The following is a 13,309-nucleotide window of genomic DNA, read 5'->3' on the forward strand; positions in this document are numbered from 1 at the left end:
TACAGAACTGACATACAATTTAAAAAAGTTATAAAATGATCAATGTCTGATGTTCAGAGTACTGAGAAACAAAAGCAACAAGATAGGGGTAACTAATCTTTTCTAAGATAATTGGACAGCACAGAGACACAGCTAGTTAAACTTCATGCAAAGGGAGGTTTTTGAATCTTTTTAATGCAGAAGTTGGCTGATTCCTGATGAGCAAGAGCTTGAAATGTTACGATGGGCGTATGGGATAGGGGACTTAAAATAACAATTCAGGTCAACCATGATTATGAAATGGTGGAACAAACTTCAGCAGTCAAGTAGTTCTTAATTCATATGTAAGTTTCTAAACATGAAATTGAAAGATTTTGATTTAAAGTGAAAAGTACTTGTACAACAACCCTTAACTACTACATTGTACACACTACATTGGGAACTTGTATTTGGAGACTTCGTTCCAGATTTCATTACACTGAACTTAATTACAGGTTTCCCCTGCCATCTGAAGGTAGAGCGTTCCTATGAAACGGTTTGTAAGCCGGAATGTCGTAAAGCAAAAAAGCAATTACCATTTATTTATATGGGAAAAATTTGTGAGCTTTCGCAAACCCAAGAATAACCTACCAAATCATGCCAAATAACACAAAACATAAAATAACAGTAACATATAGTAAAAGCAGGAATGATATGATAAATACATAGCCTATATAAAGTAGATATACTTCCCTACAATCGCACTATTCTCCGTAGTGAAAATATCACGCAAGCGCTCTTGGCAGAAACACTCTCTCCAGTAATCTTTAAGCTATGAAGCTGCCAAATCATACCAAATAATGCATAAAAATACACAGCCAGTGTAGTATCACTTACCGGAATCAGGAAGACAGCGCCGAGCACACTGATGATGGTGTGGTAGGCTGAGTTGTCGGAAGTTGGGGTGGTGCAGTGGCCCCATCCTCTAGGCTGCTGTCCGATACCGATTTGCGTAGAATGCAGCGGTACAGCGGTAGCTGGGACGCACCCAGCACATCTTTAAGAAAAAAGCAGAAATAAACAAGCTAATTAATTAGGTGCCGCCCAGCACATAAATGTCGGCCCAGATCAGAGGTGACGCAATCGGCAATCGCCTCTGATCTGGGCCGACATTTACGTGCCAGGCGGCAGCTAATTAATTAGCTTGTTTATTTTGGCTTTCTTCTTAAAGATGTGCTGGGTGCATCCCGGCTACCGCTGCATTCTCTGCAGCAATGTATCGGTCCACGGCCCGGGGGTTGGGGTGGTGGGACACTGGGGTGTCATCTCATCGATCAGGGCAGGCAGGTCATCTTCTTCTATGTCTGCCTGCCTTGATGTTGAAGGTCGAGGTTCGTCGTCTGATGTGGCTGATGTGGAAGGCTTGCTTGACTGCTAGCCTTGCGCATTTTTCTATCATACAGTTCTTTCTAAGCACTCAAACCATCTTGCAAATTTCCCCTAAACCTACGTACCCCTTCAAAATTGAAGTTGTACTTTATCGTTGCAGCAAAAATCTCATGCAGTTGCTTCACGTTCAGTTCCTGGACGACTTCACTTTCGGTCCGTTCACTACTGCATTCGGTTTCGATTGTTATCCTTTCCTCTTCCAATTGCATCAGCTCTTCATCTCTCAGTTCTTGGTCATGGGATGCCAAAACCTCTTCAACATCATCTTCGTCAACTTCCACAAGCCAAACTCACTTTGTCTTTACTTCGTTCACCACGATCGAAAGGCTTAATTATGTCTAGTTTTGCACTAAGTGTAACACCCTTACGAGCTTCTTTAGGCTTTTCTGATTCCTTAGAACTCATCTTGCAAATGGCTGCTCACAGGTACGTGTTTAAGCAATGCCAGTGAGAATGCAGTTCCGGGGAGGAGCGGCTGCTTGGGGCGTACGCTGCCTTTTTTCGCACGCTGCTTTTTTCGTAACAGTGAAAACACCTTCTGTTAGTGAAAACAGGCAACTAATGTAGGTCTTTCATAACAGTGAGGTTTCATAAAGCGAATGTTCGAAAAGCGGGGGACACCTGTATAAATAGCAACAAAACTGCACCACATCACTTTCTGGTGAACTACATTGATATCACAGCACTGAAATAGAGTCATAGAGAGGTACAGCACAGAAACAGACCCTTCCGCCTGTCTATTCCGTACCAAACTGTTCTTCTGTCTCGTCCCATCGACCTGCACCTGGACCATAGCTCTCCATAAGCCTCCCATCCATGTACTAAACTAAACTTCTCTTAAATGTTGAAATTGAATCCATATACAACCACTATCATCGGCAGCTTGTTCCACACTCACACCTCTCTATGAATGAAGAATGGATGGTCTGTTAATTATTTGACCTTTCAACCTTAACCTATGACCTCTAGTTCTAGTCTCACACAACCTTAGTGGAAAAAGCCTGCTTGCATTTACCCTATCTATACCGCTTGAAGTTTTGTATAGCTCTATTAAAACTCCTAGCAATCTTCTATGTTCCAGGGAATAAAGCCCTAACATATTCAATCATTCCCTATAATTCAGGTCCTATGTTATTGAACGGGTACAGTCGCCATTTTGGGCTGAGACCCTTCGTCAGGACCTGAAACATCGACCGTACCTCTTCCTAGAGATGTTGCCTGGCCTGCTGCGTTCACCAGCATTTTTTATGTGTGTTGCTTAAAATTCCAGCATCTGCAGATTTCCTCGTGTTTGTCTGTTATTGATATCGATCCTACTAGTTGGTCACTAGATCTGTACACAATATTGCAAGTTTGGCCTCACCAACATCTTATGTGACTTCAACAGAACATTCCAACTCCTGTACTCAGTACTCTGATTTATGAAGACCTATGTACCAAGAGGTCTCTTTACAAACCGATCTATGTTGCCACTTTCAAGGAATTATGGGTCTATAGTCCCATTGTCGCCTTCACTCCTCAGTGCTCCACCATTCATTGTGTAGCAAGTCCCTAAATGATTTGTCCTCCCAAAGTGCAACACCTCACACTTCTCTGTATTCAATTCCATCTGCCATGTTTTCAGCCCATTCTTCCAGCTAGTCCAGATCCCACTACAAGCTTTGATAGTCTTCCTCGCTGTCCATTATACCCCCAGTCTTAGTGTCATCTGTAAATTTGCTGATCTAGTTTACCACATAATCAAATTACTTAGATGACAAACAACAACAGACCCAGCGCCGATCCCTGCGGCTCACCACTAGTCACAGGCCTCCAATCAGAGAGGCAACTATCTAGGCCAATCTCTGGCTTCTCCTGCTAAACCAATGTTGAACCCAATTTATTACCTCATACAGAATGCCAAGTGATTGAACCTTCGTGACCAACCTCCCATACAGGTTCTTGTCAAAAGCCTTTCCTTCATCAATTTTCCTGGTAACCTCCTCGAGAAACTCTGTAAGATTGGTTAGGCACATTGGCATGGAGCACAAGAGCAACAATATAAATTAAAATGATAATCCAGTGCCTTTATTACACCTCAGGATCAGTGGTTAAACATGTCATTAAGATATTTTCTTCTTGTAATCACTAATATAGTACACATAAAAGCTTTAGAAAACTCATTTATTTTTCTCTGAGCTATACACTTCCTTTCCTATAACAGGTTTTATTAATCTCCTCTTAAACAATGATTTGAAAAATTCAAATTAGTCATGACTCCCAACAGGAAACAGAAAGAATAACAAACTTAAAAAACCCAAAGATGAGTGGAGTTTAATCTTTCTCAGCACTTATCTCCATTATAACTGCTGTTATAATGCACAGCCCAATCAAATTATTCAGCACAGTGATTCCTGCTGCCATGTAATCACACTACCTTCAATATTATATAAGCTCATAGAAGAATCCTATTCTCCCTTCACATTTCCATCAAATTCCTCCAGATTATATCCCGTCAGTACTTCGATAGACTTACAAGGACAGGCGCCATACATTCTCTAAGTTATGTTTTGGCATTAAAGCTTGCAAGATGTTTAGTTGTCAGCACTGAGGCGTGATAGATTGCCATGTCCATATTTGTCTCAGAAAAGCTTTGGTCACTGTCCATAAAACCATAACGCATAGATGCAAAATTGGGCCATCAACACATGCAGCCTGTTCCACCATTCCATCGTGGTTAATTTATTCTCCCTCTCAACCCAATTCTTCAGCCTTCTCCTTGTAACCTTTGACATTATTGTTACCAAAACTGTTCACTCAAAACCAAGTTTAAAATCTCCAGGTTCCTTCATTGCTCTTTTAAGGACACTTTCAAACTTACCATTTAACTTCATTTGCTAAAGTTGGAAATTCTTCAGTTAACATTTATATAAAAATCTTTATTCCATCAATGGCTAATTCAACGCAGTAAGGAGTCCAAACCAATACTCATGCCATTTCACGCCGGAGAAATACTACGGACTTTGCTAACAGCTAGCAGGAAATGTTCCACATTCTTCCCACCGGTGGCATGCAAATTAAAATTAGAAATCCTGCGTTTCCCTATCTAATGTAAACGCCATCAAGACAGGGGACTCCACAGAGACTATCGGTCAAAAATGCGAACTCACCAATCTACTGTTACAGCAGCACATATAACTGCGTACTTACCAACTGAGCCCAAAGCGAGTTCATGAATATGTTACAGTAAAAATAAACTGGAACGAAACAACCGCGTCCTCCTCATCTGTGATATCACCCTCAAACTAATCGCTCAACTAAATTCCCCGTGTAAAACCGAGAGAGGAAAAAAAATAATCACATGATTAGGCTTGAGTAAAGTCATTTCCCCCTTCTGTACAAACAGATCAAAGAACACGCTAACATGTGAGATCTGCGCTTTAAAGGCTGATATGTTCCACAAGTTTTGGTTCTCGATCAGAAAGTTAATTTTTTAAAAGGCTTTAGAAAATAAGTCTTAACGTTAAACGGGGAGGGTGGAATGCAACAATTTATCCAGCCACTATAGCAGACAGACATATTAAATATCACTAAAAGCAACTTGGTAACACCTGTGGATTACTGCAGTTGGGCCTGTTAATTAAAAGTTAAAGGTAAACAGTTAAAAGTAAATGACCACACACGACCAAGTGAGTAGAAACAAGTGAGTCACTCACCTGTCAGCTGAGTCCAAGTCACCGCCTCCGTACCTGTTCAGTGCTGTTCCTTCGGCTTTGCTCCGTGATCAGACTGAAGCTGCGCTCTGTAGCCAACGTCAACACGCCAGGCGGGTAGACCGACCGATCGGCTTCATCGTAGCCCGGTCAGCGGTCACAGGCCAAGACCCCAGGCCCGGCGCACCGTCCCTTCGCCGGGTTCAAGTGTCGACACAACACGGTCGGCCATTGACCCGGAAGTGATAATGTGCCTGCAATCACCATAGTTACTGGGCCTACTGCAACGCGATGTCTTTAGTCATTGTCACTACCAGTGGAACTAGGCATGCGAGGCTTAAAGCCAAGGGATTACTTTATTATTACTAAGGAATTTTACAAGAGATTTTTGTCATCTTTTTAGGCAATCACTCAGGATCGAAGGCACAAACAAGAGAAAATCAGCAGATACTGGAAATCCGAGCAACACACACAAAATGCTGGAGGAACTCAGCAGGCCAGACAGCATCTATGGAAAAAAGTACAGTCGACGTTTCAGGCCGAAATCCTTCGGCAGGTTTCGGCCCGAAACATCGACTGTAACACAGATCAAAGTTGCTGGTGAACGCAGCAGGCCAGGCAGCATCTCTAGGAAGAGGTACAGTCGATGTTTCAGGCCGAGACCCTTCGTCAGGATGGTGTGATTATGATGTGTGTTGCTTGAATTTCCAGCATCTGCAGAATTCCTGTTGTTTGCGTCGACTGTACTTTTTTTCCCATAGATGCTGCCTAGCTTGCTGAGTTCCTCCAACATTTTGTGTAGGATTGAAGACAGTTCTCTGGAGTCTCAGGAGTCAGGAAGTTGATGAAGAAGGGCGAAGAAGGTGCTAGGCGGCTGCATGTAAAGTACTGGGATTTCTTGCTCTCTTTCTGTTGACCTCATGTGTGCCCTGCCGAAGGGAATCGAGGTTTTCATTACTTGATCATATCCTCCTGCTCCGTGGGTGGCCATAGATCAAAGACCCCCATCAGTAGATGAGGATATAACACTATCTGAATGTAGAATTTGACAATATGTTTGTAATTCAATGACCTTCTGCTAACCTTTTACTGAACCACGAAGAAGAGCGCCTTTTTCAGAAGCCTGGGATAGAAGTATGTATGAGTGAGTTAAAGGTATTAGGCTCTTGGCTGATATCAAATCTCACATGCTGCCAGCAGAGACTCCATTGGTAAAACCATAAACTTCTGGTGCTTCGTGCTTGCTACAACTAATCCCTGTTTATGAGGTTAGAAGAAAGGATTGTGGTTGTCCATCATGTATGACGATGACAGGAAACCTGTGCTGGAGAGTTTTAAAAGTGGAAAAGCCATGGTACTGGAGTAATTCTACTCTCTGAACCTCAGAAGTCCGTGTCCATTGGCATGAACAAGCATCACAGACCGGGCACGTACTCCTTGGAAGGTAAATGCCGAATCATGAAACGTTAACGGTCAGGAATGAAGAGGCTGAGTCTGGTGGAGAAGCCCCTCAAACAAAGAAAGGCTATATTGGGTCACATGAGTAGTAACGGTGCTATGGTTTAAAATAAAGGGTTAACACTATGTATTTACTAAATGGCACAAAGAATGTAAAGAGTGTTTCTTTTTGTATATATATTTTGTTATGAATAAAGTTTATTTCTGAAACACACAAATATTTGTACTAGTGCTCCACCAAAACAAACTTCTATTTCCATATACTATGCTTTTCTCCATTTCCTTGTAAAATTTTCTTCATATATTTATCATATTCTCTTTTAGATGCCACAATGGAACCTGTGTCCACCACATCTATACAGGGATCATTCCTGCCCTGTAGATCGCTATGCTGGAATTGAATTCTGGTCAAAAGCAGTGCTGGCACACTACAGGCTTTCATTATCAATGTCTGCCTTTGCTGACAGGTGATTCCCAAAATTTGGAAAGCTTATCATTTCCGGGATCTCCTGTACAGTGAGGACTCCATTGGTCGGAGTCAACCATGGATGTTGTGTCCCAGCTATCTACATAGTCGATACGTAAGCCAGGACAGTACGATATGGAGAGCAAGCTGTTACCCATTCATCAGGCTCCCCATTTCCACGCAGCTGATGAATCCAAAGAAGCGGCAAAGACTGATACAGCCATGTTCAGTAAAGCTCCATAATCCAGTATTCAGCTTGGTTTGGTTCACTCATAATGTGGAATGTGAGGCGGGTTTGGAGTGTGGTCAGTTTTTACAGCCAGGTCTGAAACTTATATTTCACACACTCTTTATATATTAAAAAAAGTGAAATATGTGTGTGTGGACAGAGTTATAGGAGTTACATCCACTAGTCCAGAAAATCTGATCTGGCACCACCAAAGTCACAAATGAGTTGCATTTTCAATGTTTTACTGTAACTTTGTTATCAAGGACAATGCTTTTCAGTAGGCACAGGTTGGTAGTGGACTTGTATTTTGCATATACAAGGCTTTTTGTCTCATAAACTTAAGTAAATAGGTTGACAATAACTTGGAGCTTGGTCTCCTAAATGTGTGCAAATGCAAGCTGAATACATACAGCTCAGCAACTGAGATTGGAGTGACCTTAGTTCCAAAGTAGAGGCAAACAGTTTAAACAATTTCCTAGTTATCCTCTATATTAGTTGCACTACACTGGAAAGCTTGTTGGAAGTGAAATGCATTATTTTATTAAGGAAGAATGAGAAAATTGTTGGAGTGATGATACAGCATTACTTGACACTAGTCTGCACTGACATTAGGTTTGTCTTTGGCCTGTTGGTTGGGATAACAATTCAGACAATTTTCTGAATGCTGCGAAATTATAGTACTATTGTGCTCTGTCTTGCTCTTTGGTATGGTGCTGCAGCTGGTCTCTGAGGACCTCATGACCTTGAGTGCTCTAGATGACCACGAAGACTTCCTCCTTGTGCTCTGGCATCCTCCCACATCCCAAAGACTCATAGATTGGGAATTTAAATGGCTACTGTAAATTGCTTCTACAGCAGGTGGGCGTTGAATCTAGAGGAAGTTTATGAGAATATGGTGAAATGAGTATGAGGAGGATTGTAGATTTACTGGAAGTGCATGGCTGATGGTTGAAGCACACTACGTGGGTTGAAAGGATTGTTTCCTTACTATATTTTTCTATGATTCATAGTCAGAGGATTTGTTAACACAGAGGAGATTGTGAATATAAGTTCTTGTTGCTTCTTGCATATTTTTTCAAGACCATAAACTAAATATAATATTCCTGGCCTAACAAGTATTAATGATACCTTCCATATATACTTAAATGATAGGGACTCTCTCCCATAAGCATTTCAAGGTACTAAAGAGGTATCACCAATGATTTCCTCACTGGCAAGAGAGTTATCATGAATATTCTCTACCACAGTTTTGTTTCCATTGGAAGCGTTACATTTTCAGAGATTTTTTTGAACAGCCTCAGTGTTACTGATGAAACCTGGAATTATACTTTTGATTTTGCTTAGGGCGCACTTTCTGAAACAAACTAAAATTGACTGATAGAATGCTAAAAAAAACTGGAGCAAAAATTAACTTTCATATTATATTTGCAGTTATTTACATTTCAACTGTCTAGTTCTTTTCTGCCAGTCAACTGATTTTGCACAGCTCTAAAACATTTTAATTCACCTTCAGTGGTCCATTTCCACTATGCTGAATGTTTAAAAACAACTTGTCGCCTTGACATCCTCCAACATTTGACATCATTGATGGTCAATGTGAATTCTGTCCTGACTATATCATTTTTATCTCACCATAGGAACTACACAATGAACTACACCATGTATTTTTTTGCCAAGATACTGACTCACCAGTAGTTGGACAGATACAGGTGTATTTTTACCACAATCAATTGAAACACCTTGACTGCACCCAGGTCTCCGAAGACAGATCTCCATTTAACTAATTATGTGACTTCTAAAACCAATTGGCTGCACCAGTGATGATTTGGTATGTAATACTAAAGGTGGCGGGGGGGGGGGGGTTGGGGTGAATACTTATGCAATCAATTATTTTGTGTTTTTTTATTTGTAATTAATTTAGGTCACTTTGTAGGGATCTGTTTTCACTTTGATACAAAAGAGTCTTCTGTTGATCAGTGTCAAAAAAGCCAAATCAAATCCACTGTGATTCAATGTTATAGAACAATAAAACATGAAACCTTCTGGGGGGGTGGTGAATACTTTTTATAGGCACTGTACATACTGAGAATATATGTAAAAAAAATGAGTCTAAAGTTAAAAATGCTGGCTTGAAGGAGGTGAGTAATTATGCAATCAATTATTTTGTGATTTATATTTGTAATTAATTTAGATCTATTTGTAGAGATCTGTTTTCACTTTGGCATCAAAGTTTATTTTTCTGTTGATCAGTGTCAAAAAAGCCAAATTAAATCCACTGTGATTCAATGTTGTAAAACAATAAAATATGAAAACTTCTAAGGTGGGGGGGGGGTGAACATTTTTTATAGGCACTGTATTAATACCAGTAATTTTTGCATTATGAAACTTATGTAGATTTTATGTCTTATCTTTTGTATGTCCTTTAAACATGGAAAATTAGTTTATCCATTTATCATCAGCTCTGGCCAGACCACAAAGTACATTTGGGCTTTTCCCTCAGTCATCAGATCTGCTCAGAGATTCCAAATTATTTTGTATTTAAAAGATAACCTGTGGCTTTGTCAAAGCAAATATTTTATAAACTTGTGTCCAGTACCGCCATAATATATGCCAGAAGCTCATGGATTTCTTTGTCACTCAGACTGAGACAATATGCTGCCTCCACCATTTCCCTTCCTTTCCCTAGCCAAGCAAGCAAAGCCCTGCATCCAGTCCCACCCATGATTCTTAGCAATTTCTCTCTCTCATTTCTCTCATAATCTGCAAGTTCTACCTTTTGTTACTAATACAACATAAACACTCCTTTTACTGGCCATTATGTGATGTAATATTTTTTTCTCACAGTACATTTCATGTATGTTTTGGTGGACTGTACATGTGATAAATTAATTTCTATCTGCTTTCTCACATATTGCACCCTTTTAGAAATGTGGCCATTAATCCTCTGGTGGGGGGGGGGACCTTTAACCTTTTTTAAGATATGAAGTCTACTATAGCTATTTCCCAATTCTATTCTCTCCAAAATCTTTAACTAGGTTGCATTCTTGCTCTAAATATTACTTATCCTTTCCAAAATCACTCTTGTGAATGTTTTGGTGGCTTAGTTCCCTGTTTCCTGCTTCTCTCCTTTCTCAACTACGGATTTTACATTTGTGTTTTTTCCCATCTGCTGAGACCTTTTCAAAGTCTACAGAATAAGTAGATCTTGTTCAGTATCTCAACAATCTACAGAATAGGTAGATCATGTTCACCATCTCAACAGCCACTTCTTTTAAGATCTCAGGATATGGGGCATAATGTCTGTATATATGCATATTTGTATGTGTTGGATTATTGTCACATGTATTGAGATACTGTCAGAAGTTTTGCATGGCATCCAGGCAGATTATGCTGTACATACAGTGAAGTATATTGAGAAAGTTTAAAAAAGATAAAATACAAAATAAAGTTCACAAACAAGAGAAAATCTGCAGGTTCTGGAAATCTAAGCAACACGCAAAATGCTGGAGGTACTCATTTACTAGAATGTTACCTGGGTTTCATCTCCTAAGTTACAGAGAAAGGTTGAACAAGTTGGGTCTTTACTCTTTGGAGCGTAGAAGGTTGGCGGGGGGGGACTTGATAGAGGTATTTAAAATTATGAGGGGGTTAGATAGAGTTGACATGGATAGGCTTTTTCCATTGAGAGTGGGGGAGATTCAAACAAGAGGACATGAGTTGAGAATTAAAGGGCAAAAGTTTAGGGGTAACATGAGGGGGAACTTCTTTACTCAGAGAGTGGTAGCTGTGTGGAACGAGCTTCTAGCAGAAGTGGTTGAGGCAGGTTTGATGTTGTCATTTAAAGTTAAATTGGATAGATATATGGACAGGAAAGGAATGGAGGGTTATGGGCTGAGTGCAGGTCGGTGGGACTAGGTGAGAGTAAGAGTTCGGCACGGACTCAAAGGGCCGAGATGGCCTGTTTCCGTGCTGTAATTGTTATATGGTTATATTGTTATATGGTTAATCAGCAGGCCAGGCAGCATCTATGCAAAATAGCAAGCAGTGGATGTTTTGGACAGAGACCCTTCAATAGGACTCAGAAAGAAAGATGAGAAGTTAGAGCAAGAAGGTGGAGGGAGGGGAGCAAGAAGTACGAGGTGGAAGGTGATATGTGAAACCGTGTGAGAGGGGTAGGGGTGAAGTATGATAGGTGGAAGAGATAAAGATGGAAGGGGGAATCTGATAGGACAGGGTAGATAACCATGGAAGAAAGGAAAGGGGGAGGAGCACCAGAGGCAGATAATGGGCAGGTAAAAAGATGTGGTGAGAGGTGGAAACGAGAATGGGAATGGTGAAGGTGGTGGGGCAGGGAGGCACTTACCGGAAGTTCAAGAAATCGATGTTCTTGCCACCAGGTTGGAGTCTATGCAGACGGAATATAAAGTATTGCTCCTCCAACCTGAGTGAGGCCTCATCGCAGCAGTAGAGGAGGCCATGGACTGACATATTGGAATGGGAATGGGAAGTAGAATTGAAGTGTGTGGCCTCCAGGAGATCCTGCTTTTCCTTGCAGACAGAGAAGCAGTCTCCCAATCTACATTGGGTCTCACCAATATACAGGAGGCCTCACCAGGAGCACTGGATACAGTAGATAACCCCAATAGACTCACAGGTGAAGTGTTGCCTCACCTGGAAGAACAGTTTGGAGCCCTGAATGGTAGTGAGGGAGGAAGTGTAGGAGGAGGTATGGCACTTGTCCCATTTGCAAGGATAAGTACCAGGTGGGAGATCAGTAGGGAGGAATGAATGGACAAGGGAGTTGCATAGGGAGCAATCTCCACAGAAAGCAGAAAATGGAGGAGAGGGGGTGGAAGGTGTGTTTGGTGGTGGGATCCTGTTGGAGCAGGCGGAAGTTACAGAGAATTATGTGCTGGTCATGCAGGCTACTGGGATGGTAGGTGAGGACAAGAGGAACCCCATTCCTGGCGGGTGGTGAGTGGACGGGGTGAGGGCAGATGTGCATGAAATGGAAAAGATGCGGGTGAGGACAGCATTGATGGTGGAGGAAGGAAAGCCCCTTTCCTTGAAGAACCAACCTTGTCTTAAATATATTTACTGAGGTAACCTCCACTGCTTCATTGGACAGAGAATTCCACAGATTCACTACTCTCTGGAAAAGTAGTTCCTCCTCATCTCCGTCCTAAATCTACTCCCTCGAACCTTGAGGCTATTTCCCCTAGTTCTAGTCTCACCTACCAGTGGAAACAACTATCCTGGCTCTATTTTATCTATCCCTTTCCATAAGATCTCCTCTCTTTCTTCTGAATTCCAGCAAGTACAGTCGCAAGTGACTCAATTTCTCCTCATAGTCTAACCCCCTCATTTCTGGAATCAACCTGGTGAACCTCCTCTGCACTGCCACAAACCCAGTATATCCTTCCTCAAATAAGGAGACCAGAACTGCACACAGTACTCCAGGTGCGGCCTCACCAGTACTAAACGAATTGAGCAGTATTTTGAAGCAAATGAAATAACTGATGAAAAATGAATGTAAATGTTGCTGAGTGCAATGGGTGCAAAAGCATACAGTTTGCTTGGAAGTTTACCTGTTCCAACCAAATCAGCCAAAATTAGCATTGCTGATATTGTGAATATAATACCAGAACATTTAGAACCGAAACAATTGTTGATTGGAGAATACTTTAGGTTACATAAGCAGAATCAAAAGAAAGGGGAGTCCATTTCAACTTATGTGGCTGAATTGAGGAAATTGTCCGAGCATCCCCTCGGTACCTATTTCGAAGCACCTTAAAACTATGCCCCCTCGTGTTAGCCATTCCAGCCTCAGGAAACAACTTGTCCACCACTGAAATCAGACTCACTGGTCTATAATTTCTTGGGTTATTACTCCCTTTCTTGAACAAGGGAACAACATTTGCAACCCTCCAATCCTGCAGTAGTTCTCTTGTTCCTATTGATCATGCAAAGATCATCGCAAGAGGCTTAGCAATCTCCTCCCTCACTTCCCACAGTAGTCTGGGATATATCTCATCTGGTCTCGATGACTTAACTAAT

At 41.3% G+C, this 13,309-nt stretch overlaps 1 protein-coding gene across 7 annotated transcripts in view; it reads right to left on the minus strand.

The window, feature by feature from the left end:
* The window catches only part of clcn5b (chloride channel, voltage-sensitive 5b), a 130,629-nt gene that overhangs the window by 91,073 nt on the left and 26,247 nt on the right, over positions 1–13,309 (minus strand). For 3 of the 7 annotated variants that reach the window (XM_072270682.1, XM_072270683.1, XM_072270684.1), the window contains exon 2: positions 5,103–5,353. The exons of 1 other annotated variant lie outside the window; for it this stretch is intronic. The gene's annotated coding sequence lies outside the window, so the exon portion shown is untranslated. Of the gene's footprint in view, positions 1–4,267; positions 4,444–4,596; positions 4,718–5,102; positions 5,354–13,309 lie in introns of those variants that run through there. 3 more of the 7 variants (XM_072270686.1, XM_072270685.1, XM_072270688.1) reach the window with 2 other exon arrangements.

Source organism: Mobula birostris, chromosome 10 (genome assembly GCF_030028105.1).
Source record: "Mobula birostris isolate sMobBir1 chromosome 10, sMobBir1.hap1, whole genome shotgun sequence".
Lineage (NCBI taxonomy): Eukaryota > Metazoa > Chordata > Chondrichthyes > Myliobatiformes > Myliobatidae > Mobula > Mobula birostris.